The sequence below is a fragment of the Triticum aestivum genome, chromosome 7A (assembly GCF_018294505.1).
Source record: "Triticum aestivum cultivar Chinese Spring chromosome 7A, IWGSC CS RefSeq v2.1, whole genome shotgun sequence".
NCBI classification, from domain to species: Eukaryota; Viridiplantae; Streptophyta; class Magnoliopsida; order Poales; family Poaceae; genus Triticum; species Triticum aestivum.
In genome coordinates, this window is record NC_057812.1 from 743,945,557 (window position 1) to 743,972,139 (window position 26,583).

At 40.0% G+C, this 26,583-nt stretch overlaps 1 long non-coding RNA gene across 1 annotated transcript; it reads right to left on the reverse strand.

Annotated features, from left to right (window-relative positions):
* Window positions 1-9,519: 9,519 nt before the first annotated feature.
* LOC123147444 (uncharacterized) lies at window positions 9,520-10,362 on the reverse strand. Its single transcript, XR_006473204.1, has 2 exons — window positions 10,093-10,362; window positions 9,520-9,849 (listed from the first exon to the last, which is right to left on the reverse strand). It is a non-coding gene; the product is annotated as an uncharacterized lncRNA (long non-coding RNA).
* Between the last annotated feature and the right edge of the window lie 16,221 nt (window positions 10,363-26,583).

Genomic DNA, 26,583 nt, shown 5'->3' on the forward strand with positions numbered 1-26,583 from the left:
GGTCCTTCACAAAACAAGAAACTAACCAAGAGATTAGGATGACTGATCTGTCCCATGTATGTCCTGCAAATTAGTTGTTGATAACGTTGCCATTATTTAGGAAAAGGCTCCTCACCTGAATATATATATGCCACAAACCTTTATTTAGGAAAAGGCTCCTCACCTGAATATATTTCAAATGTTTGACAGTTTTACAGGATCACGCATATGCGCGCTCCTTGGGTGCCCCAGATTTTAGCCTATGTATCCATATGTAAGGTAAGATCAGTGCCAATGTTTTCGATGGTGTCAAGGGGAGGATCATCTACAAGTTAGAACATCTTGTTCATGGCACCCCATATTATCCATACTACATGTAGAAGAATTAAGCATGGGATAAATATAGCCAGAGGGCATTGCGGTTGAGAAGAGATCACCAATTTGGATGGAGAGTGCGTGCCATATCCTTCAAGCAGCATGACAGGTGAAGAAGAGGTGATGTCTATCATGGGCAGATGGAGCTGGTGAGGATTCTTTATTTTTTGTAGATTGCATCTTGTGTTCACTCTGTCCAGGTAGAAGAGCCAGACGAAGATCTGTAATCTCTTTCAAGGTGCGGTCCTATGGATCCGAAAGCTGGGGTGATAGGGCAGCATATGCCCCCTCTTGATGAAAGCTGACCCATTAAGCAACCCTCGCTCGTCAGGATCCTACAACAGAGAGTTTAATGAGCCAAGCTCTGGCGAGGCAGTTGAGGTTAGTCGGTTACGCAAGGAAAGTTCGACCTGCATGATGGCATCTTTGGTGGGATCGGTGAGAGAAAATGGTAGGGAAAACATTGGCTAATGGTTCAGGGTTGATCCACTTGTCAAGCCAAAACAAACAATCTCAAACAGTGGCTAATGGTTCAGGTCTCCCAAAAAGAATCTTTAGTTTGTTAGATAATATTATTTGCATGGTTGTTTCCTAGTGTATCATATATGGACTCTTGGGCCGATAGGATCTTCTTTGTAAACGTATGTACTTCAAAACATGAGGAAACCATATCTCGTTTAGTCCTAGCCGTAAAATTAAGATCTGATGGTTATTTATCAGCACTTGTCAAGGATTAACGTGGAGGCTCGTATGGTGCCTCCAATTAATAAATATATGATTTTGACATGGGCTTCTTATATATTTCGCTATAAAAATTGATTGGAACAAATACGTACGCCTAGTTCGCTAGGATAGGCCTTTAGCAAGGTTTATCATCTCCACTGTGTTGAAGATTAGATGATAAGTATGAACTAAATGCAACTTGATCCCAAGTCTTCATATTCCAATCCCCAAATTTACAACTTGCTCGTACTATGCACATCCTATTAGTAACTTTTTTTGCTAGGAACACTTTTTATAATTTATTTGTTTGTGAATACACAAATGTCATTTTAACAGACTATCTATTTTTATTCAGCTAGCAGAGGTTGGGCACAATCAATTTTTATCCAAGACTAAAAAACCATGTACATTTTCGGGGGGCATACATCTTGTGTTTCTAAGAGACAACACTAAGATATTATGCATTGTGCCTCTTGTATCAAACTTGTTTTTGTATGTCATAGAAATAATAGAGATAGTGATATGATTCACTGCACATGGATTATCCTAAAATAGAGAAACAATTTAAAAACGGGAAACTTGCACAAAGAGTCCTTTTACGTGATATGGTTTCCATAAAAAATACCAAAATTGAAATATGATGCTTTGAAAAAAAAGGTGTTCTCGGAAAGAGGTATCTTGTATGCTTATCTTGGCTTTCAACCCAAAATACCAAGGCGATAGTCATATCCATGGGAAACATGGTGGTATTTTGCCCATATTCGGCACACATGTGCATCTTGGCATGGCTTTACAATGACACCTTATTCACGTTGATAAGAGCCTGTATGCAATAGCTACGGCTCTCCTAAAACATTGTCGACCGATGAAATCTCTGGACCAAAAGTTGGGCAGAAAACGCCAGACCAGTGAATGGGGTGCCAAAACATGGAAAAGGGCGGGGAATTGCCAAAATTCTACCGTTGGTTGTAGCCTCACTGAAACCGACATGTAATTTGACCGTCGAATATTCAGACAACCTGGAACCCTAGCATGCTACCAGGGCACCGACATAATGCATGTATTCTGTGCATGCGATACTGGCGCCCCCGCGACCAGAGGAAGGAATAAACACCTAGACGGTACGCTAGTGCCTAAATTTGGGCGGGAGAACACCAGAGTGGTGAGTTGGCCACCAAAAGATGAAAAAGGGCTAGTCTTTGGCAGGTATAAACAAGGGGGGAGGGGGGCTGGTATTTCGGGTGCCAGATCTTGTGAAGGTAAACAAGGAGAGAGACATAAGATGGATACAAGCTGCTCCTCTGCCTTTGTTTGACTTGACTCAGCTGAAACATAATGTCGTTTCCAAAGAAACTTCAATTACTGTTGAGAAGAGACAAAACCAAATACTGCCATTACACAATATATATCCGTCGTAAGATATTGATTAAGCTAACCAAGCTGGACATTGCCTACAGTACACCTAGATAACTTAATTTATGCTAGCGACCGTGACGGCGATCACCAATTGATTGTATTTAGTGACTAATAACCTGCCATTGGTATATTTCAAATTTTATATATCATTTGATCCTCACCATCGTCGGACATGATCGAGTCACAGAGATAGGTACAAGTAGTTGTTCTGAGAATAAGAAGAAAAAATCGATGCACTGACAATCTCCAATGTGTGTCCATCTCAACCATTTTAAATTAATTAGTACAAGTCCAAATTATCTGCTCTCCGGTAGAAACTAAATTAGTCACGTTTGTTACGCTAGAGTTTGGTGCCAACGAACAAACCTAGCAAATCAATTGCACGTGGTCTCCTTAAACTACAAACAACGACAATGATGGAGGAGCCACTAAATAGAAGGCCGGGCAGCGATAGAATGTACTTACTCAATGGTTGCTAATTTTTGTTGGTAAATTGCGAGCGTTCTCCAGGGACGAACTCAAGAAGCAGTTTTTCTTGATGAACGGACAATAAGCTCCACCATGCAAAAATATAAGGTTTCAGTTTGAGGATCCAGCAATAGTTCATCATGGAGCCTGATGCACCAAGGTCATAATGCTGGTCTGGTGTGCAAAATCCAAAGTATGCATCAGTTCTGCTCTCACACATTGCGGATCGTTCGAATATGCCATCCAGATCTTGTCTGTCCTGGATATACTTTTTGCTCGGAATTATAAAACTGTTCCTTTATAAACTACTTACAGAAGCATGATTGTGGCTGTTGAACATTTACTTTCCTTGAGTCGAAAAGACGCGCTAATTTAGGGAAGCAGCATGTGGGCACTGGATATCATGTGCATGCATGTTCTTAACCCCCAAGCCACTCAGATTATTTGGCCCCAGAGCAAACCGCTTGGTTTGACCAGAAAAAAGACCTTCTACCCTTATCCATAGCATATGAATGGAGAAGCAGAGCATGAGCAGTGGGCAAACTATCTATCCTCTGAGATGGACCAAGGATAGATAGTCGTTAGTGGCTCTATAAAGAGGCCGGATTCTGTCACACACATAAGGGCTAATTTGGCAGCAAGGTAAACGAAACCAGGGTAGCAAACCTTCGGGAGATTATACGCTATTACTCACCTTCGGGAGATTATACGTTTCAATCACTATATATATGACGTGCAAAATGCAGCACACATCCATCACCATCAGTTGAACTCGTGTCACACAAACTCCATAGTCCATACTTCTCTAGGTGTCATCTCACTATGCTGGATACCTCTCCAAGTCTATATGTGATGGACGGACGAACCAAGGCTCACTGGGCTTAAACACCTCCGGAATGACAACCTCTACTACAACTCAACTCTGGATTTTCGTACCTGTGCGTTTCACCAAACCAGTTGATTATAACCCCACTCTGCTCTTCTCTTCTCCATGTAGAGTAGACCAGAGTAGGGACAACGAACACATCAATTACCATCACATACTAAAGTATATTCTAACAGCTGCTACAACTGAATCAATTAATCATGCCAAACACCCGTGCATACCCACTCACTGCCATTATGTCCCGAAATTGTCCAGCCTAGAACACACAAATAAAATAGAATAGTCTCTAGTCTCCATGCACTTTCACTGTTTGATTGATCACAAAAACTTACCTCAACAGTAAGAAAATACACAAATTTTGTTTTTCTCTGATATATGAGATCACAGATTTTAGCCTTTTGGTGGTTCTATTGACATCAATTGCATGTACTATATTCACGGATGCAATTTTCTAACAAACCTTGCTAGCTAATCTCCCTCGCACCTGCTCACATCAAGATTTAAACTGGATGAGATAATGTATATGACTATGTGTGACATCAAGTTTAAGCGTTTATGGTTCACGTTTTACATCAAGTATATCGTAGTGTAGAGTAGCAAACTTAATTCTCGAAATCACCCATACCAACGAATGAATGAAGAACCAAAGAGATAATTACATCAGAGCTAGTCACTCCATAGGCAATATCAGCATATTGTTAATTGTTAATGTGTATATCGATCAAGTTTGTTTCTTTTCAAGTAATCTAACACATTCACCAAGGGATTAAATTGTAACTGAATAGTACCATTAGAAGTACAAATAAGTTAACTATTTGACATTTGATTTTCCACTATTACTAATTTTATTTTTTATTTTTTATATTCAAATCTTCCGAGGTTTGTGTACATTTTGTGTTGTTTAAGCCTGTCGGTCGACTGTAGAGTAGCCGCGCACCTCGTTCTTATCCATCTAATCACATGCACTATGGTCTTCGCGTGGCATTAATTAATTCCATTGATCAGTGATATATTATGTAGCTTGCTAGTTAATAATTAATTAATTAGCAGTTGATGCAACTGCTCCATTATTAACAATAAAAAGGCATCCTCGTTTAGCTCGCAGGTCTTGTATGAATGCATAATCATTTGCATAATAATTAGGTAAGGCCGCTAGTTGGTGAGAAATGCATTGTACTTTCCTTGAGATTATCTGTCGACACCAAGCTGGTCAATGGCGTGCAATTTGAGAGCACTACCCTATTCTCTGGGTTGTTATAAAAAAATTAAGGCAAAGGGACTGTGTACCCGTTGTATCGAATTGACATGTACCTAGGATAAAACTAAATTAATTTATTCATAATCTAGTACAACAAAGGTGAAATAATTTAAAAATCACTCCCTAAAAAAAGTATAAGAATGTGGCAATCGCTCCCTAAAAACGGAATGTAACAATCACTCGTGGAAGGGGAAACGGCAAGACACCGCAATGTCACTCGAACACTTTGACGTGTAGTACTGGGTATGGGAAGATTATGTTGGGATAAGATAGTGGATTGCCGGAGCCGGAGACCTCACCGGAGAGTTGGAATTCCCCATGTGGATCCTGCTGTTGGCGAAAAAGCTGGTAAAGTGAATGAGAGGATGGTGGCGAACGGACACTGCACATTCACCGGATCTGGGCAAGGAAAGGGCACAAATGAACAACACCTTCTTTTTCTATTTTTTAAACGCCAAAAAGGTGCAGGTGTGTTATGAATCAAACTAGTGACCTCCTGCTTCAACGTAAGCTGCAGTAACCACTTACTTTTTTTCTTCATATTTTCTTCTTTCTACTTTTCTTTTTTCTTGTTTCTGGTTCGTTGAGGTTTTTTCCAATTTTGTGAACTATTTTTTTCAAAATCAATGAACTTTTTTCAATTTGTATACTTTTTTTCTGAAATTGACAAAAAATTGTAATCAATTGGTTTACTTTTTTTTTCCAAATTTTGTGATACTTAAGAAAAGTCAACTAGTCAGTCAGTGAACCGATCAACTGGCACCAGTCAACCAGTGAGAGATCTGAAGCGTAGGGAACACTCAACCCGGTTGCATTTTGCTGCGCTGCAGCGAGATGACATTTTCAGCCGCAACCCATGAATGAAGGTAGTGAGCGCCAGGGATTCTTTTCGCTGCTTGAAGCGCCGAATAGGAGCTCCCATGAGTTAGATAGCTTTTGGATGCAAATTCAGTTTGCAGATCAACGAGGCCACAAGCTTTCCGGTTGTTTTTTCCTTAATCCAGTTCCATCTATGTAAAACTGCGAACGATGGATCATCCATCTCGAACGGATCAACATGGACATGGTCAGCTCGATCGTTACGCCAAATGAATACAAATTATGCACACACAATCCGACGCGGCGAGTGAGAGCGACTTTGTTGAGAGGACCAAACTACCATTATTTTATCTCATTCTTCGTATGATATTAAAACCGGCTATTAGCTGTTTGTCTCTTGTAGACATATTTAATCAGCTATGTCATACAATACAAATTAGGTGTTCCATCACCTTCACATTCAACTGCGGGTATTCTGTTCTCGCAGATGACTGGCTCTTTCATAAAGAATGTTTAAGGAAGTCTTAATGACTGGGAAAGCCCTCCAGATAGAATGGTTGAAGTACTCTTGAACTGCACTGTATGTATTGCTTCTAGCTTTGGATGAGCTTAATCTCATTTACGAGTATTAATCTACTTCATATGCAAGTTTGTATCCAAGCTAGTTGTGTACGTATATTAGGAGTCCAAGTGTTTGGCCGAGCTTAGCACTAGTCCGACTAGGATAAGTATGATGGTTGATCATGTACACGTGGTTTTTTGAGTTTGGGTTCCAAGGTGTGTCCTAATGCTAGTAGTAATAGGAAGTACGAGGTACGAGTAGGATTAGTTGGTCTATAGGTTGGCCACATTGTGTGTGTGTGTGTGTGTGTGTGTGTGTGCGTGTGTGTGTGTGTGTACATACTAGCAAAATAGATTGTGCGTTGCAACGAGAGAGAAAATAACACACACTCTTAACCTAGTAACCATGAATCAAGATTCTAATAGGTCCACGCCCTTTATTTTCAAATGGAATCACATTTTTGTTGCCGACGGTGGTCTCAGTGCTCAGAAAACGAAATCGCGTTTGAATGTGGTCAGTCCTAGGCCTCTCTCTCCCTCTCTCTCTCTCTCTCTCTCTCTCTCTCTCTCTCTCTCTCTCACGCGCGGGCACGCGCACTCACTCGGAATAATATGAGAAATATGTTGTTTTCAGCGGTGTGCATGCATGGTTATCGATGTTTTCTTTCCTCTCAATCTGGTTTTAATGGGTGTTTATTTGAAATTCGAATCGCCGCCAGTACCAAAGAAAAAGGACCATGCACAATAAACTAAGTTTGCACCAAAAATAATATTTAAGAAATATTTAACAGCTAAAAATTACATAATGTTTAGATTCTACACATTTTTTAATCAAATTTCATATATAACATGTTAAAATTAGAGTTACGGTTTAAAAAATATGAATAATTTTGTCTTAGATAAACTATGGATTGATTAACCGAAAAGTCAGGGGTTTTCTGTTAAAACAAAAAAAAGATCCAGCTGACTTAAATATGGATGACGGGTTGATTACCTGAAATGTCAGGGTTTTATTGAGAAATTCAAAAACACGGTTTGGCTATGACTTAAACGTGTACTGCGGGTTAATTTACACAAAACACAGGGATTTTTTTTAAATGGCATGACGTTGAGCAGTCACAAGCACTCTGTGCTTTATTATTAGGTGTAGATATAGACGCGAGGATATATCAAGATTGTACCGTGAAGAAAAGGAGAAAAGAATAAAGAAGAGGAAGAAAGAGTACGACAAGGCCCCTTGGATACAAGGTTTGTGTGTGTTTGTGTGTGCGTGTGCGTGTGTGTGTGTGTATGTGTGTGTGTGTGTGTGTGTGTGTGTGTGTGTGTGTGTGTGTTCATCATGTTATAGGTGGTGAAACACACTAATGAGCAAGGTAAAACTCACATCGATCAAGGTCAGTGGCATTTGTTCAAGTTTGTAAGGTGACTGTAGGACGCCTAGTTACGTCTGTGAACAAAAAGAGTCAGTACCGGCAAGGTCAGTGGCCATAGTAGTAGCAGTTGTAGGATCAACATTTAGGAGTATCAAGGTAGACACGAAGAATGGATAACTATCCCAGTTGCACCTACAAACTGATCCAGAATTGTTTCCAAGTTTTTTGCAGCAAGTGGAGTAGCCTTGACAGCGACCAAGGTGGCATTGACATATTATGGTGTCGGTCATAGGAGATCTGGTTATAGTGGTTGAGAATAAAATGTTCCGTTTGCCTTTGATTAATTATGCGTTGTCTGTAATTTGGTATTCATGAAAGTCACTATCACGATTAATTGACCATGTTCTAGATCTCTACATCAAATTTATTCCTGTTAACCTCAATGTTATAGCTACATCGAGATACTTATTTTTCATATGCGAGTAATTGGTTGAGCTCTCCCAGCAGGACGAAGCAGCAAAGGGAGCAAACTGTATACCAAACTGTGGATGAATGCCACAATGGGGTAACTCGGAAAGTTTAACTCATGCTCTATGTCTTGCCCAAGGACAACATACTCCGCGTGCAACTTTTTGTGTATATACCAGACGATGCACCATAAAGTAATTTTTTTTACAAATGGTAACATATTAGTATCAAGATGATACAAATTGCCATTACAAATATACAATAAACCATTGTAGACCTCATCGGTGTGAAAAATTAATTGGACGAACTAAAGTTTTGCAATGAGATGCTGATGGTAGGCATAAACATGGACTTGGAGCTCGACTTGGAGTTGTCGTACTACTAGTAACTTTCTAGATTGCATGGAAAACTATGAATCCAAACAAGATAACAGATACAGTGATGTATTATATATGAGCACACAGAGAAGAAAAATAGAAACTTTAAACATGGCTTCCAACGGGTTCTTCTGGTGTGTTAAGAGCCTTTAGAAGATGAAACTGGGCTAGCTATGGCCCTAGCCGTAAAGAACATGGAATTAGTGATATTACAACCGTGAAGGCTAACACGAATAAGTTTCTAAGCGCCCCAACTGTGATCAACACCACGATCAAAAGTATCCGCAACCGAAGATGTAGTTAAATCTATTGATGATGCTGTCAAATACCTCATCTCGCTGATTGGGAACCGGAGTCACCATATACGCCAACATGAAAACCAGGTCAGCTATGCATATAGAGAATCTCACCCAGATAGACTGAAAAAACCGTTGGTCAATGACGCTCTCTTTTCTCAGCTGTATTATCTCTTTGCGGTGCCTATTTTAGCGAACTCTTTTTCCAGCTCAATAAGGTTGTGTTTTCACAATTTTGCTGCATGTACACTGTATACTGTCCCCCGAACACCAAGCCTTCCAATCCCAAGAACAAAAGGAAAGAGATAGCAGCCCAAAAATAGACCAAGTTATCTTTCCAGCATTGTCTTTCCTACCAGGATTCGAAATCCTTCTTGGCAAGACGAGCTGAATTATCTCCCATAGTCCGAAACTCACAAGAACATCAAAAATCCGACGTGAATGAATTCAATAAAGAACAGGTATAGATAAAAAATAATAATCAAGTACGCATAAAATTGGTAGGTTCTCAGACAATATATTGACATATGAGAACGTACATGACACATATCACTGTGGACATTGTCTATGGCCTTATTACAAGCAACAAGAGAAATTACATAGGCGTGTGAGTGCGCGTGCGCGCGCACACACACGTGCACACATGCATGACATACATGGATTGACTAGAGGTCGCCCCATATAGTCAACAATTTATTGGAGGTAAACATTAGCATAACTTGGCCATAGATCGAAGCAATCCAACATATGCCGATGAATGGCATCCATGTTGGTAGCAATGCAAGCATATCGTTTTAGTACAGTCCTTCCATCTTCGAAGCCACTCCCATTTCATCCATCTTAGCAACCACTGTGAAATTAAGATATAAAACTCCCATTAGCTCATGAGTTAATTTTGCTAGGGCAGGAGAGTATAAGAGGTCTTTGTGTAGGAAGTAACATGCTTGAAGTTGTGAGATGGGACATGAAGTCAACGAAGTACATTAATGAAAATCGGTGGAAGGTCACAGAGATGTATTAGTCCACCATACGACACAGATCTTGTATTTACAAATATCAAAGGCATTGATTAAAGTGAGTTTAGTGCATTTACCAGAATCTTCAAGAATACAGGGAAACAACAAGTGTTCTTGCAGGCAAAGTCAGAGCCACCCGCAAAAATACAAGTAGAACAACATCCTTTTGCGGCTAAGCTTATGCAGCAGCCACAGTCTGCGGTGGTCGAGTTTACGGTGAGGCTCAGGATGAGCAGGCACATGATCACCTTCAAAGTGGTAGTGCTAGTGACCATCCTCTTACCCTCCATTTTCTCTTGTTGATGTTGCCTGCCTTGGTTACCTAGATAAGTTTCTTGGTTTTGTGTTGAGAGGTGCTTCTTAAATGGATGTTGCTTGCTGCAATTTATAGGCAATTGCATTACGTTATGATATGTATAAGGTGCGAGTGGGTGGAAAATCATGTCGTATTCAATGTGACAGTATCGACAATTGATGACATTGGTTGGTAACCCGGACAAATTCATTCACACGTATCTTGCGGAGGAAATGTTGCATCACCTACCATATTCAATATTAGGGAGAAAGCCTGAACTACACCAATAGTGTGCAACTAGGCACAAAAAGCTACCACAAGTAGTGGAGTTCGTATGATATTAGCAAGCTATTAACAATAACCATGGAGGCAATTAACACTAGCCCGTCAAAGATGGTGCTAGCAACTTATGGTGTTCAATGCAACACCAGAGCAAATATGTATGGACTTTGGTTAGTAAAATTTCAACAGGCGCTACATATATATTTTGCTATACAAAATTGATTGGAAGCAATAGAGTAGGCTAGTTCCTAGGTAGACCTTTAGCAATGTTCATTTTGGCCATGGTATCGGAGATCAGATTATAAGTATGACGTACATGCAACTTGATCCCTTGTCCTCATATTTTAATTCCCGCATTCACAAGTTGCACGTACTAAGCACTCCCAATTATTACCCTTTTCATTATGCAACTATTTTTAGAATTTATTTATTTTTAATATACAAATGTCATTTAACAAACAATCTATTTTATTCAGCTAGCGGAGGTCGGGCAAAACCGTTTTTTATCCAAGTCTAGAAAACCTTGTATATTGTTCGGGCATACATTTTGCATTTCTAAGATAGAACCCCAAGATATTAGGCATTGTGTCAGTTGTATCAAACTTATTTCTATATGACATCAAAATGTTAGAGATATTGATATGATGCAATGCACCGGGATTATCCTTAAAAACGAAAAAACAATTAAAAGGAGGAAAACTTGTGCAAATAGTCCTTACGTGATATGGTCCTCATCAAAATTACCAAATTTGGAATATGGTGCTTCGAAAAAAGAGTGTTCTCAAAAAGAGGTATCATGCCTGGCTTATCTTGGCTTTCAACCCAAATGGCCAAGCGATGGCCATATCCATGGCAAACATTGTTTTTCGTTTTCCCATATTCGGCACACACATGCATCTTGGAACACAAATCCAACCAACAACCAATGATCGTTTCATTTCTTAGAGGTGCGGGCGAGGACAATTAAAAACTTGTGAAACAGGTGTACCCGAGGCTTAATTCACTATTCGAGTATACAGATTGGGTCACTCTGTGTCGAAATCACAACAAGAAAATGTTTTGTTGAACATCCTCTGTTAGATAAGACTACAAGATGATGGTACTTTTGGGTCCTTCACAAAACAAGAAACTAACCAAGAGATTAGGATGACTGATCTGTCCCATGTATGTCCTGCAAATCAGTTGTTGATAACGTTGCCATTATTTAGGAAAAGTCTCCTCACCTGAATATATATATGCCACAAACCTTTATTTAGGAAAAGGCTCCTCACCTCAATATATTTCAAATGTTTGACAATTTTACAGGATCATGCATATGCGCGCTCCTTGGGTGCCCCAGATTTTAGCCTATGTATCCATATGTAAGGTAAGATCAGTGCCAATGTTTTCGATGGTGTCAAGGGGAGGATCATCTACAACTTAGAACATCTTGTTCATGGCACCCCATATTATCCATACTACATGTAGAAGAATTAAGCATGGGATAAATATAGCCAGAGGGCATTGCGGTTGAGAAGAGATCACCAATTTGGATGGAGAGTGCGTGCCATATCCTTCAAGCAGCATGACAGGTGAAGAAGAGGTGATGTCTATCATGGGCAGATGGAGCTGGTGAGGATTCTTTATATTTTGTAGATTGCATCTTGTGTTCACTCTGTCCAGGTAGAAGAGCCAGGCGAAGATCTGTATTCTCTTTCAAGGTGCGGTCCTATGGATCCGAAAGCTGGGGTGATAGGGCAGCATATGCCCCCTCTTGATGAAAGCTGACCCATTAAGCAACCCTCGCTCGTCAGGATCCTACAACAGAGAGTTTAACGAGCCAAGCTCTGGCGAGGCAGTTGAGGTTAGTCGGTTACGCAAGGAAAGTTCGACCTGCATGATGGCATCTTTGGTGGGATCGGTGAGAGAAAATGGTAGGGAAAACATTGGCTAATGGTTCAGGGTTGATCCACCTGTCAAGCCAAAACAAACAATCTCAAACAGTGGCTAATGGTTCAGGTCTCCCAAAAAGAATCTTTAGTTTGTTAGATAATATTATTTGCATGGTTGTTTCCTAGTGTATCATATATGGACTCTTGGGCCGATAGGATCTTCTTTGTAAACGTATGTACTTCAAAACATGAGGAAACCATATCTCGTTTAGTCCTAGCCGTAAAATTAAGATCTGATGGTTATTTATCAGCACTTGTCAAGGATTAACGTGGAGGCTCGTATGGTGCCTCCAATTAATAAATATATGATTTTGAGATGGGCTTCTTATATATTTCGCTATAAAAATTGATTGGAACAAATACGTACGCCTAGTTTGCTAGGATAGGCCTTTAGCAAGGTTTATCATCTCCACTGTGTTGAAGATTAGATGATAAGTATGAACTAAATGCAACTTGATCCCAAGTCTTCATATTCCAATCCCCAAATTTACAACTTGCTCGTACTATGCACATCCTATTAGTAACTTTTTTTGCTAGGAACACTTTTTATAATTTATTTGTTTGTGAATACACAAATGTCATTTTAACAGACTATCTATTTTTATTCAGCTAGCAGAGGTTGGGCACAATCAATTTTTATCCAAGACTAAAAAACCATGTACATTTTCGGGGGGCATACATCTTGTGTTTCTAAGAGACAACACTAAGATATTATGCATTGTGCCTCTTGTATCAAACTTGTTTTTGTATGTCATAGAAATAATAGAGATAGTGATATGATTCACTGCACATGGATTATCCTAAAATAGAGAAACAATTTAAAAACGGGAAACTTGCACAAAGAGTCCTTTTACGTGATATGGTTTCCATAAAAAATACCAAAATTGAAATATGACGCTTTGAAAAAAAAGTGTTCTCGGAAAGAGGTATCATGTATGCTTATCTTGGCTTTCAACCCAAAATACCAAGGCGATAGTCATATCCATGGGAAACATGGTGGTATTTTGCCCATATTCGGCACACATGTGCATCTTGGCATGGCTTTACAATGACACCTTATTCACGTTGATAAGAGCCTGTATGCAATAGCTACGACTCTCCTAAAACATTGTCGACCGATGAAATCTCTGGACCAAAAGTTGGGCAGAAAACGCCAGACCAGTGAATGGGGTGCCAAAACATGGAAAAGGGCGGGGAATTGCCAAAATTCTACCGTTGGTTGTAGCCTCACTGAAACCGACATGTAATTTGACCGTCGAATATTCAGACAACCTGGAACCCTAGCATGCTACCAGGGCACCGACATAATGCATGTATTCTGTGCATGCGGTACTGGCGCCCCCGCGACCAGAGGAAGGAATAAACACCTAGACGGTACGCTAGTGCCTAAATTTGGGCGGGAGAACACCAGAGTGGTGAGTTGGCCACCAAAAGATGAAAAAGGGCTAGTCTTTGGCAGGTATAAACAAGGGGGGAGGGGGGCTGGTATTTCGGGTGCCAGATCTTGTGAAGGTAAACAAGGAGAGAGACATAAGATGGATACAAGCTGCTCCTCTGCCTTTGTTTGACTTGACTCAGCTGAAACATAATGTCGTTTCCAAAGAAACTTCAATTACTGTTGAGAAGAGACAAAACCAAATACTGCCATTACACAATATATATCCGTCGTAAGATATTGATTAAGCTAACCAAGCTGGACATTGCCTACAGTACACCTAGATAACTTAATTTATGCTAGCGACCGTGACGGCGATCACCAATTGATTGTATTTAGTGACTAATAACCTGCCATTGGTATATTTCAAATTTTATATATCATTTGATCCTCACCATCGTCGGACATGATCGAGTCACATAGATAGGTACAAGTAGCTGTTCTGAGAATAAGAAGAAAAAATCGATGCACTGACAATCTCCAATGTGTGTCCATCTCAACCATTTTAAATTAATTAGTACAAGTCCAAATTATCTGCTCTCCGGTAGAAACTAAATTAGTCACGTTTGTTACGCTAGAGTTTGGTGCCAACGAACAAACCTAGCAAATCAATTGCACGTGGTCTCCTTAAACTACAAACAACGACAATGATGGAGGAGCCACTAAATAGAAGGCCGGGCAGCGATAGAATGTACTTACTCAATGGTTGCTAATTTTTGTTGGTAAATTGCGAGCGTTCTCCAGGGACGAACTCAAGAAGCAGTTTTTCTTGATGAACGGACAATAAGCTCCACCATGCAAAAATATAAGGTTTCAGTTTGAGGATCCAACAATAGTTCATCATGGAGCCTGATGCACCAAGGTCATAATGCTGGTCTGGTGTGCAAAATCCAAAGTATGCATCAGTTCTGCTCTCACACATTGCGGATCGTTCGAATATGCCATCCAGATCTTGTCTGTCCTGGATATACTTTTTGCTCGGAATTATAAAACTGTTCCTTTATAAACTACTTACAGAAGCATGATTGTGGCTGTTGAACATTTACTTTCCTTGAGTCGAAAAGACGCGCTAATTTAGGGAAGCAGCATGTGGGCACTGGATATCATGTGCATGCATGTTCTTAACCCCCAAGCCACATAGATTATTTGGCCCCAGAGCAAACCGCTTGGTTTGACCAGAAAAAAGACCTTCTACCCTTATCCATAGCATATGAATGGAGAAGCAGAGCATGAGCAGTGGGCAAACTATCTATCCTCTGAGATGGACCAAGGATAGATAGTCGTTAGTGGCTCTATAAAGAGGCCGGATTCTGTCACACACATAAGGGCTAATTTTGCAGCAAGGTAAACGAAACCAGGGTAGCAAACCTTCGGGAGATTATACGCTATTACTCACCTTCGGGAGATTATACGTTTCAATCACTATATATATGACGTGCAAAATGCAGCACACATCCATCACCATCAGTTGAACCCGTGTCACACAAACTCCAAAGTCCATACTTCTCTAGGTGTCATCTCACTATGCTGGATACCTCTCCAAGTCTATATGTGATGGACGGACGGACCAAGGCTCACTGGGCTTAAACACCTCCGGAATGACAACCTCTACTACAACTCAACTCTGGATTTTCGTACCTGTGCGTTTCACCAAACCAGTTGATTATCACCCCACTCTGCTCTTCTCTTCTCCATGTAGAGTAGACCAGAGTAGGGACAACGAACACATCAATTACCATCACATACTAAAGTATATTCTAACAGCTGCTACAACTGAATCAATTAATCATGCCAAACACCCGTGCATACCCACTCACTGCCATTATGTCCCGAAATTGTCCAGCCTAGAACACACAAATAAAATAGAATAGTCTCTAGTCTCCATGCACTTTCACTGTTTGATTGATCACAAAAACTTACCTCAACAGTAAGAAAATACACAAATTTTGTTTTTCTCTGATATATGAGATCACAGATTTTAGCCTTTTGGTGGTTCTATTGACATCAATTGCATGTACTATATTCACGGATGCAATTTTCTAACAAACCTTGCTAGCTAATCTCCCTCGCACCTGCTCACATCAAGATTTAAACTGGATGAGATAATGTATATGACTATGTCTGACATCAAGTTTAAGCGTTTATGGTTCACGTTTTACATCAAGTATATCGTAGTGTAGAGTAGCAAACTTAATTCTCGAAATCACCCATACCAACGAATGAATGAAGAACCAAAGAGATAATTACATCAGAGCTAGTCACTCCATAGGCAATATCAGCATATTGTTAATTGTTAATGTGTATATCGATCAAGTTTGTTTCTTTTCAAGTAATCTAACACATTCACCAAGGGATTAAATTGTAACTGAATAGTACCATTAGAAGTACAAATAAGTTAACTATTTGACATTTGATTTTCCACTATTACTAATTTTATTTTTTATTTTTTATATTCAAATCTTCCGAGGTTTGTGTACATTTTGTGTTGTTTAAGCCTGTCGGTCGACTGTAGAGTAGCCGCGCACCTCATTCTTATCCATCTAATCACATGCACTATGGTCTTCGCGTGGCATTAATTAATTCCATTGATCAGTGATATATTATGTAGCTTGCTAGTTAATAATTAATTAATTAGCAGTTGATGCAACTGCTCCATTATTAACAATAAAAAGGCATCCTCGTTTAGCTCGCAGGTCTTGTATGAATGCATAATCATTTGCATAATAATTAGGTAAGGCCGCTAGTTGGTGAGAAATGCATTGTACTTTCCTTGAGATTATCTGTCGACACCAAGCTGGTCAATGGCGTGCAATTTGAGAGCACTACCCTATTCTCTGGGTTGTTATAAAAAAATTAAGGCAAAGGGACTCTGTACCCGTTGTATCGAATTGACATGTACCTAGGATAAAACTAAATTAATTGATTCATAATCTAGTACAACAAAGGTGAAATAATTTAAAAATCACTCCCTAAAAAAAGTATAAGAATGTGGCAATCGCTCCCTAAAAACGGAATGTAACAATCACTCGTGGAAGGGGAAACGGCAAGACACCGCAATGTCACTCGAACACTTTGACGTGTAGTACTGGGTATGGGGAGATTATGTTGGGATAAGATAGTGGATTGCCGGAGCCGGAGACCTCACCGGAGAGTTGGAATTCCCCATGTGGATTCTGCTGTTGGCGAAAAAGCTGGTAAAGTGAATGAGAGGACGGTGGCGAACGGACACTGCACATTCACCGGATCTGGGCAAGGAAAGGGCACAAATGAACAACACCTTCTTTTTCTGTTTTTTAAACGCCAAAAAGGTGCAGGTGTGTTATGAATCAAACTAGTGACCTCCTGCTTCAACGTAAGCTGCAGTAACCACTTACTTTTTTTCTTCATATTTTCTTCTTTCTACTTTTCTTTTTTCTTGTTTCTGGTTCGTTGAGGTTTTTTCCAATTTTGTGAACTATTTTTTTCAAAATCAATGAACTTTTTTCAATTTGTATACTTTTTTTTTTCTGAAATTGACAAAAAATTGTAATCAATTGGTTTACTTTTTTTTCCAAATTTTGTGATACTTAAGAAAAGTCAACTAGTCAGTCAGTGAACCGATCAACTGGCACCAGTCAACCAGTGAGAGATCTGAAGCGTAGGGAACACTCAACCCGGTTGCATTTTGCTGCGCTGCAGCGAGATGACATTTTCAGCCGCAACCCATGAATGAAGGTAGTGAGCGCCAGGGATTCTTTTCGCTGCTTGAAGCGCCGAATAGGAGCTCCCATGAGTTAGATAGCTTTTGGGTGCAAATTCAGTTTGCAGATCAACGAGGCCACAAGCTTTCCGGTTGTTTTTTCCTTAATCCAGTTCCATCTATGTAAAACTGCGAACGACGGATCATCCATCTTGAACGGATCAACATGCACATGGTCAGCTCGATCGTTACGCCAAATGAATACAAATTATGCACACACAATCCGACGCGGCGAGTGAGAGCGACTTTGTTGAGAGGACCAAACTACCATTATTTTATCTCATTCTTCGTATGATATTAAAACCGGCTATTAGCTGTTTGTCTCTTGTAGACATATTTAATCAGCTATGTCATACAATACAAATTAGGTGTTCCATCACCTTCACATTCAACTGCGGGTATTCTGTTCTCGCAGATGACTGGCTCTTTCATAAAGAATGTTTAAGGAAGTCTTAATGACTGGGAAAGCCCTCCAGATAGAATGGTTGAAGTACTCTTGAACTGCACTGTATGTATTGCTTCTAGCTTTGGATGAGCTTAATATCATTTACGAGTATTAATCTAGTTCATATGGAAGTTTGTATCCAAGCTAGTTGTGTACGTATATTAGGAGTCCAAGTGTTTGGCCGAGCTTAGCACTAGTCCGACTAGGATAAGTATGATGGTTGATCATGTACACGTGGTTTTTTGAGTTTGGGTTCCAAGGTGTGTCCTAATGCTAGTAGTAATAGGAAGTACGAGGTACGAGTAGGATTAGTTGGTCTATAGGTTGGCCACATTGTGTGTGTGTGTGTGTGTACATACTAGCAAAATAGATTGTGCGTTGCAACGAGAGAGAAAATAACACACACTCTTAACCTAGTAACCATGAATCAAGATTCTAATAGGTCCACGCCCTTTATTTTCAAATGGAATCACATTTTTGTTGCCGACGGTGGTCTCAGTGCTCAGAAAACGAAATCGCGTTTGAATGTGGTCAGTCCTAGGCCTCTCTCTCTCTCTCTCTCTCTCTCTCTCTCTCTCTCTCTCTCTCTCTCTCTCTCTCTCTCTCTCTCTCTCTCACGCGCGGGCACGCGCACTCACTCGGAATAATATGAGAAATATGTTGTTTTCAGCGGTGTGCATGCATGGTTATCGATGTTTTCTTTCCTCTCAATCTGGTTTTAATGGGTGTTTATTTGAAATTCGAATCGCCGCCAGTACCAAAGAAAAAGGACCATGCACAATAAACTAAGTTTGCACCAAAAATAATATTTAAGAAATATTTAACAGCTAAAAATAACATAATGTTTAGATTCTACACATTTTTTAATCAAATTTCATATATAACATGTTAAAATTAGAGTTACGGTTTAAAAATATGAATAATTTTGTCTTAGATAAACTATGGATTGATTAACCGAAAAGTCAGGGGTTTTCTGTTAAAACAACAAAAAGATCCAGCTGACTTAAATATGGATGACGGGTTGATTACCTGAAATGTCAGGGTTTTATTGAGAAATTCAAAAACACGGTTTGGCTATGACTTAAACGTGTACTGCGGGTTAATTTACACAAAACACAGGGATTTTTTTTAAATGGCATGACGTTGAGCAGTCACAAGCACTCTGTGCTTTATTATTAGGTGTAGATATAGACGCGAGGATATATCAAGATTGTACCGTGAAGAAAAGGAGAAAAGAATAAAGAAGAGGAAGAAAGAGTACGACAAGGCCCCTTGGATACAAGGTTTGTGTGTGTTTGTGTGTGCGTGTGTGTGTGCGCGCGCGCGCGCGCGCGCGCGCGCGCGTGTGTGTGTGTGTGTGTGTGTGTGTGTGTTCATCATGTTATAGGTGGTGAAACACACTAATGAGCAAGGTAAAACTCACATCGATCAAGGTCAGTGGCATTTGTTCAAGTTTGTAAGGTGACTGTAGGACGCCTAGTTACGTCTGTGAACAAAAAGAGTCAGTACCGGCAAGGTCAGTGGCCATAGTAGTAGCAGTTGTAGGATCAACATTTAGGAGTATCAAGGTAGACACGAAGAATGGATAACTATCCCAGTTGCACCTACAAACTGATCCAGAATTGTTTCCAAGTTTTTTGCAGCAAGTGGAGTAGCCTTGACAGCGACCAAGGTGGCATTGACATATTATGGTGTCGGTCATAGGAGATCTGGTTATAGTGGTTGAGAATAAAATGTTCCGTTTGCCTTTGATTAATTATGCGTTGTCTGTAATTTGGTATTCATGAAAGTCACTATCACGATTAATTGACCATGTTCTAGATCTCTACATCAAATTTATTCCTGTTATCCTCAATGTTATAGCTACATCGAGATACTTATTTTTCATATGCGAGTAATTGGTTGAGCTCTCCCAGCAGGACGAAGCAGCAAAGGGAGCAAAATGTATACCAAACTGTGGATGAATGCCACAATGGGGTAACTCGGAAAGTTTAACTCATGCTCTATGTCTTGCCCAAGGACAACATACTCCGCGTGCAACTTTTTGTGTATATACCAGACGATGCGCCATAAACTAATTTTTGTTACAAATGGTAACATATTAGTATCAAGATGACACAAATTTCCATTACAAATATACAATAAACCATTGTAGACCTCATCGGTGTGAAAAATTAATTGGACGAACTAAAGTTTTGCAATGAGATGCTGATGGTAGGCATCAACATGGACTTGGAGCTCGACTTGGAGTTGTCGTACTACTAGTAACTTTCTAGATCGCATGGAAAACTATGAATCCAAACAAGATAACAGATACAATGATGTATTATATATGAGCACAGAGAGAGAAAAAAATAGAAACTTTAAACATGGCTTCCAACGGGTTCTTCTGGTGTGTTAAGAGCCTTTAGAAGATGAAACTGGGCTAGCTATGGCCCTAGCCATAAAGAACATGGAATTAGTGATATTACAACCGTGAAGGCTAACACGAATAAGTTTCTAAGCGCCCCAACTGTGATCAACACCACGATCAAAAGTATCCGCAACCGAAGATGTAGTTAAATCTATCGATGATGCTGTCAAATACCTCATCTCGCTGATTGGGAACCGGAGTCACCATATACGCCAACATGAAAACCAGGTCAGCTATGCATATAGAGAATCTCACCCAGATAGACTGAAAAAACCGTTGGTCAATGAGGCTCTCTTTTCTCAGCTGTATTATCTCTTTGCGGTGCCTATTTTAGCGAACTCTTTTTCCAGCTCAATAAGGTTGTGTTTTCACAACTTTGCTGCATGTACACCGTATATTGTCCCCCGAACACCAAGCCTTCCAATCCCAAGAACAAAAGGAAAGAGATAGCAGCCCAAAAATAGACCAAGTTATCTTTCCAGCATTGTCTTTCCTACCAGGATTCGAAATCCTTCTTGGCAAGACGAGCTGAATTATCTCCCATAGTCCGAAACTCACAAGAACATCAAAAATCCGACGTGAATGAATTCAATAAAGAACAGGTATAGATAAAAAATAATAATCAAGTACGAATAAAATTGGTAGGGTCTCAGACAATATATTGACATATGAGAACGTACATGACACATATCACTGTGGACATTGTCTATGGCCTTATTACAAGCAACAAGAGAAATTACATAGGCGTGTGAGTGCGCGTGCGCGCGCACACACACGTGCACACATGCATGACATACATGGATTGACTAGAGGTCGCCCCATATAGTCAACAATTTATTGGAGGTAAACATTAGCATAACTTGGCCATAGATCGAAGCAATCCAACATATGCCGATGAATGGCATCCATGTTGGTAGCAATGCAAGCATATCGTTTTAGTACAGTCCTTCCATCTTCGAAGCCACTCCCATTTCATCCATCTTAGCAACCACTGCGAAATTAAGATATCGAACTCCCATTAGCTCATGAGTTAATTTTGCCAGGGCAGGAGAGTATAAGAGGTCTTTGTGTAGGAAGTAACATGCTTGAACTTGTGAGATGGGACATGAAGTCAACGAAGTACATTAATGAAAATCGGTGGAAGGTCACAGATATGTATTAGTCCACCATACGACACAGATCTTGTATTTACAAATATCAAAGGCATTGATTAAAGTGAGTTTAGTGCATTTACCAGAATCTTCAAGAATACAGGGGAAACAACAAGTGTTCTTGCAGGCAAAGTCAGAGCCACCCGCAAAAATACAAGTAGAACAACATCCTTTTGCGGCTAAGCTTATGCAGCAGCCGCAGTCTGCGGTGGTCGAGTTTACGGTGAGGCTCAGGATGAGCAGGCACATGATCACCTTCAAAGTGGTAGTGCTAGTGAGCATCCTCTTACCCTCCATTTTCTCTTGTTGATGTTGCCTGCCTTGGTTACCTAGCTAAGTTTCTTGGTTTTGTGTTGAGAGGTGCTTCTTAAATGGATGTTGCTTGCTGCAATTTATAGGCAATTGCATTACGTTATGATATGTATAAGGTGCGAGTGGGTGGAAAATCCTGTCGTATTCAATGTGACAGTATCGACAATTGATGACATTGGTTGGTAACCCGGACAAATTCATTCACACGTATCTTGCGGAGGAAATGTTGCATCACCTACCATATTCAATATTAGGGAGAAAGCCTGAACTACACCAATAGTGTGCAACGAGGCACAAAAAGCTACCACAAGTAGTGGAGTTCGTATGATATCAGCAAGCTATAAACAATAACCATGGAGGCAATTAACACTAGCCCGTCAAAGATGGTGCTAGCAACTTATGGTGTTCAATGCAACACCAGAGCAAATATGTATGGACTTTGGTTAGTAAAATTTCAACAGGCGCTACATATATATTTTTCTATACAAAATTGATTGGAAGCAATAGAGTAGGCTAGTTCCTAGGTAGACCTTTAGCAATGTTCATTTTGGCCATGGTGTCGGAGATCAGATTATAAGTATGACGTACATGCAACTTGATCCCTTGTCCTCATATTTTAATTCCCGCATTCACAAGTTGCACGTACTAAGCACTCCCAATTATTACCCTTTTCATTATGCAACTATTTTTAGAATTTATTTATTTTTAATATACAAATGTCATTTAACAAACAATCTATTTTATTCAGCTAGCGGAGGTCGGGCAAAACCGTTTTTTATCCAAGTCTAGAAAACCTTGTATATTGTTCGGGCATACATTTTGCTTTTCTAAGATAGAACCCCAAGATATTAGGCATTGTGTCAGTTGTATCAAACTTATTTCTATATGACATCAAAATGTTAGAGATATTGATATGATGCAATGCACCGGGATTATCCTTAAAAACGAAAAACAATTAAAAGGAGGAAAACTTGTGCAAATAGTCCTTACGTGATATGGTCCTCATCAAAATTACCAAATTTGGAATATGGTGCTTCGAAAAAAGAGTGTTCTCAAAAAGAGGTATCATGCCTGGCTTATCTTGGCTTTCAACCCAAATGGCCAAGGCGATGGCCATATCCATGGCAAACATTGTTTTTCGTTTTCCCATATTCAGCACACACATGCATCTTGGAACACAAATCCAACCAACAACCAATGATCGTTTCATTTCTTAGAGGTGCGGGCGAGGACAATTAAAAACTTGTGAAACAGGTGTACCCGAGGCTTAATTCACTATTCGAGTATACAGATTGGGTCACTCTGTTTCGAAATCACAACAAGAAAATGTTTTGTTGAACATCCTCTGTTAGATAAGACTACAAGATGATGGTACTTTTGGGTCCTTCACAAAACAAGAAACTAACCAAGAGATTAGGATGACTGATCTGTCCCATGTATGTCCTGCAAATCAGTTGTTGATAACGTTGCCATTATTTAGGAAAAGGCTCCTCACCTGAATATATATATGCCACAAACCTTTATTTAGGAAAAGGCTCCTCACCTGAATATATTTCAAATGTTTGACAGTTTTACAGGATCACGCATATGCGCGCTCCTTGGGTGCCCCAGATTTTAGCCTATGTATCCATATGTAAGGTAAGATCAGTGCCAATGTTTTCGATGGTGTCAAGGGGAGGATCATCTACAAGTTAGAACATCTTGTTCATGGCACCCCATATTATCCATACTACATGTAGAAGAATTAAGCATGGGATAAATATAGCCAGAGGGCATTGCGGTTGAGAAGAGATCACCAATTTGGATGGAGATTGCGTGCCATATCCTTCAAGCAGCATGACAGGTGAAGAAGAGGTGATGTCTATCATGGGCAGATGGAGCTGGTGAGGATTCTTTATTTTTTGTAGATTGCATCTTGTGTTCACTCTGTCCAGGTAGAAGAGCTAGACGAAGATCTGTAATCTCTTTCAAGGTGCGGTCCTATGGATCCGAAAGCTGGGGTGATAGGGCAGCATATGCCCCCTCTTGATGAAAGCTGACCCATTAAGCAACCCTCGCTCGTCAGGATCCTACAACAGAGAGTTTAACGAGCCAAGCTCTGGCGAGGCAGTTGAGGTTAGTCGGTTACGCAAGGCAAGTTCGACCTGCATGATGGCATCTTTGGTGGGATCGGTGAGAGAAAATGGTAGGGAAAACATTGGCTAATGGTTCAGGGTTGATCCACCTGTCAAGCCAAAACAAACAATCTCAAACAGTGGCTAATGGTTCAGGTCTCCCAAAAAGAATCTTTAGTTTGTTAGATAATATTATTTGCATGGTTGTTTCCTAGTGTATCATATATGGACTCTTGGGCCGATAGGATCTTCTTTGTAAACGTATGTACTTCAAAACATGAGGAAACCATATCTCGTTTAGTCCTAGCCGTAAAATTAAGATCTGATGGTTATTTATCAGCACTTGTCAAGGATTAACGTGGAGGCTCGTATGGTGCCTCCAATTAATAAATATATGATTTTGACATGGGCTTCTTATATATTTCGCTATAAAAATTGATTGGAACAAATACGTACGCCTAGTTCGCTAGGATAGGCCTTTAGCAAGGTTTATCATCTCCACTGTGTTGAAGATTAGATGATAAGTATGAACTAAATGCAACTTGATCCCAAGTCTTCATATTCCAATCCCCAAATTTACAACTTGCTCGTACTATGCACATCCTATTAGTAACTTTTTTTGCTAGGAACACTTTTTATAATTTATTTGTTTGTGAATACACAAATGTCATTTTAACAGACTATCTATTTTTATTCAGCTAGCAGAGGTTGGGCACAATCAATTTTTATCCAAGACTAAAAAACCATGTACATTTTCGGGGGGCATACATCTTGTGTTTCTAAGAGACAACACTAAGATATTACGCATTGTGCCTCTTGTATCAAACTTGTTTTTGTATGTCATAGAAATAATAGAGATAGTGATATGATTCACTGCACATGGATTATCCTAAAATAGAGAAACAATTGAAAAACGGGAAACTTGCACAAAGAGTCCTTTTACATGATATGGTTTCCATAAAAAATACCAAAATTGAAATATGACGCTTTGAAAAAAAAGTGTTCTCGGAAAGAGGTATCATGTATGCTTATCTTGGCTTTCAACCCAAAATACCAAGGCGATAGTCATATCCATGGGAAACATGGTGGTATTTTGCCCATATTCGGCACACATGTGCATCTTGGCATGGCTTTATAATGACACCTTATTCACATTGATAAGAGCCTGTATGCAATAGCTACGACTCTCCTAAAACAATGTCGACCGATGAAATCTCTGGACCAAAAGTTGGGCAGAAAACGCCAGACCAGTGAATGGGGTGCCAAAACATGGAAAAGGGCGGGAAATTGCCAAAATTCTACCGTTGGTTGTAGCCTCACTGAAACCGACATGTAATTTGACCGTCGAATATTCAGACAACCTGGAACCCTAGCATGCTACCAAGGCACCGACATAATGCATGTATTCTGTGCATGCGATACTGGCGCCCCCGCGACCAGAGGAAGGAAAAAACACCTAGACGGTACGCTAGTGCCTAAATTTGGGCGGGAGAACACCAGAGTGGTGAGTTGGCCACCAAAAGATGAAAAAGGGCTAGTCTTTGGCAGGTATAAACAAGGGGGGAGGGGGGCTGGTATTTCGGGTGCCAGATCTTGTGAAGGTAAACAAGGAGAGAGACATAAGATGGATACAAGCTGCTCCTCTGCCTTTGTTTGACTTGACCCAGCTGAAACATAATGTCGTTTCCAAAGAAACTTCAATTACTGTTGAGAAGAGACAAAACCAAATACTGCCATTACACAATATATATCCGTCGTAAGATATTGATTAAGCTAACCAAGCTGGACATTGCCTACAGTACACCTAGATAACTTAATTTATGCTAGCGACCGTGACGGCGATCACCAATTGATTGTATTTAGTGACTAATAACCTGCCATTGGTATATTTCAAATTTTATATATCATTTGATCCTCACCATCGTCGGACATGATCGAGTCACAGAGATAGGTACAAGTAGCTGTTCTGAGAATAAGAAGAAAAAATCGATGCACTGACAATCTCCAATGTGTGTCCATCTCAACCATTTTAAATTAATTAGTACAAGTCCAAATTATCTGCTCTCCGGTAGAAACTAAATTAGTCACGTTTGTTACGCTAGAGTTTGGTGCCAACGAACAAACCTAGCAAATCAATTGCACGTGGTCTCCTTAAACTACAAACAACGACAATGATGGAGGAGCCACTAAATAGAAGGCCGGGCAGCGATAGAATGTACTTACTCAATGGTAGCTAATTTTTGTTGGTAAATTGCGAGCGTTCTCCAGGGACGAACTCAAGAAGCAGTTTTTCTTGATGAACGGACAATAAGCTCCACCATGCAAAAATATAAGGTTTCAGTTTGAGGATCCAGCAATAGTTCATCATGGAGCCTGATGCACCAAGGTCATAATGCTGGTCTGGTGTGCAAAATCCAAAGTATGCATCAGTTCTGCTCTCACACATTGCGG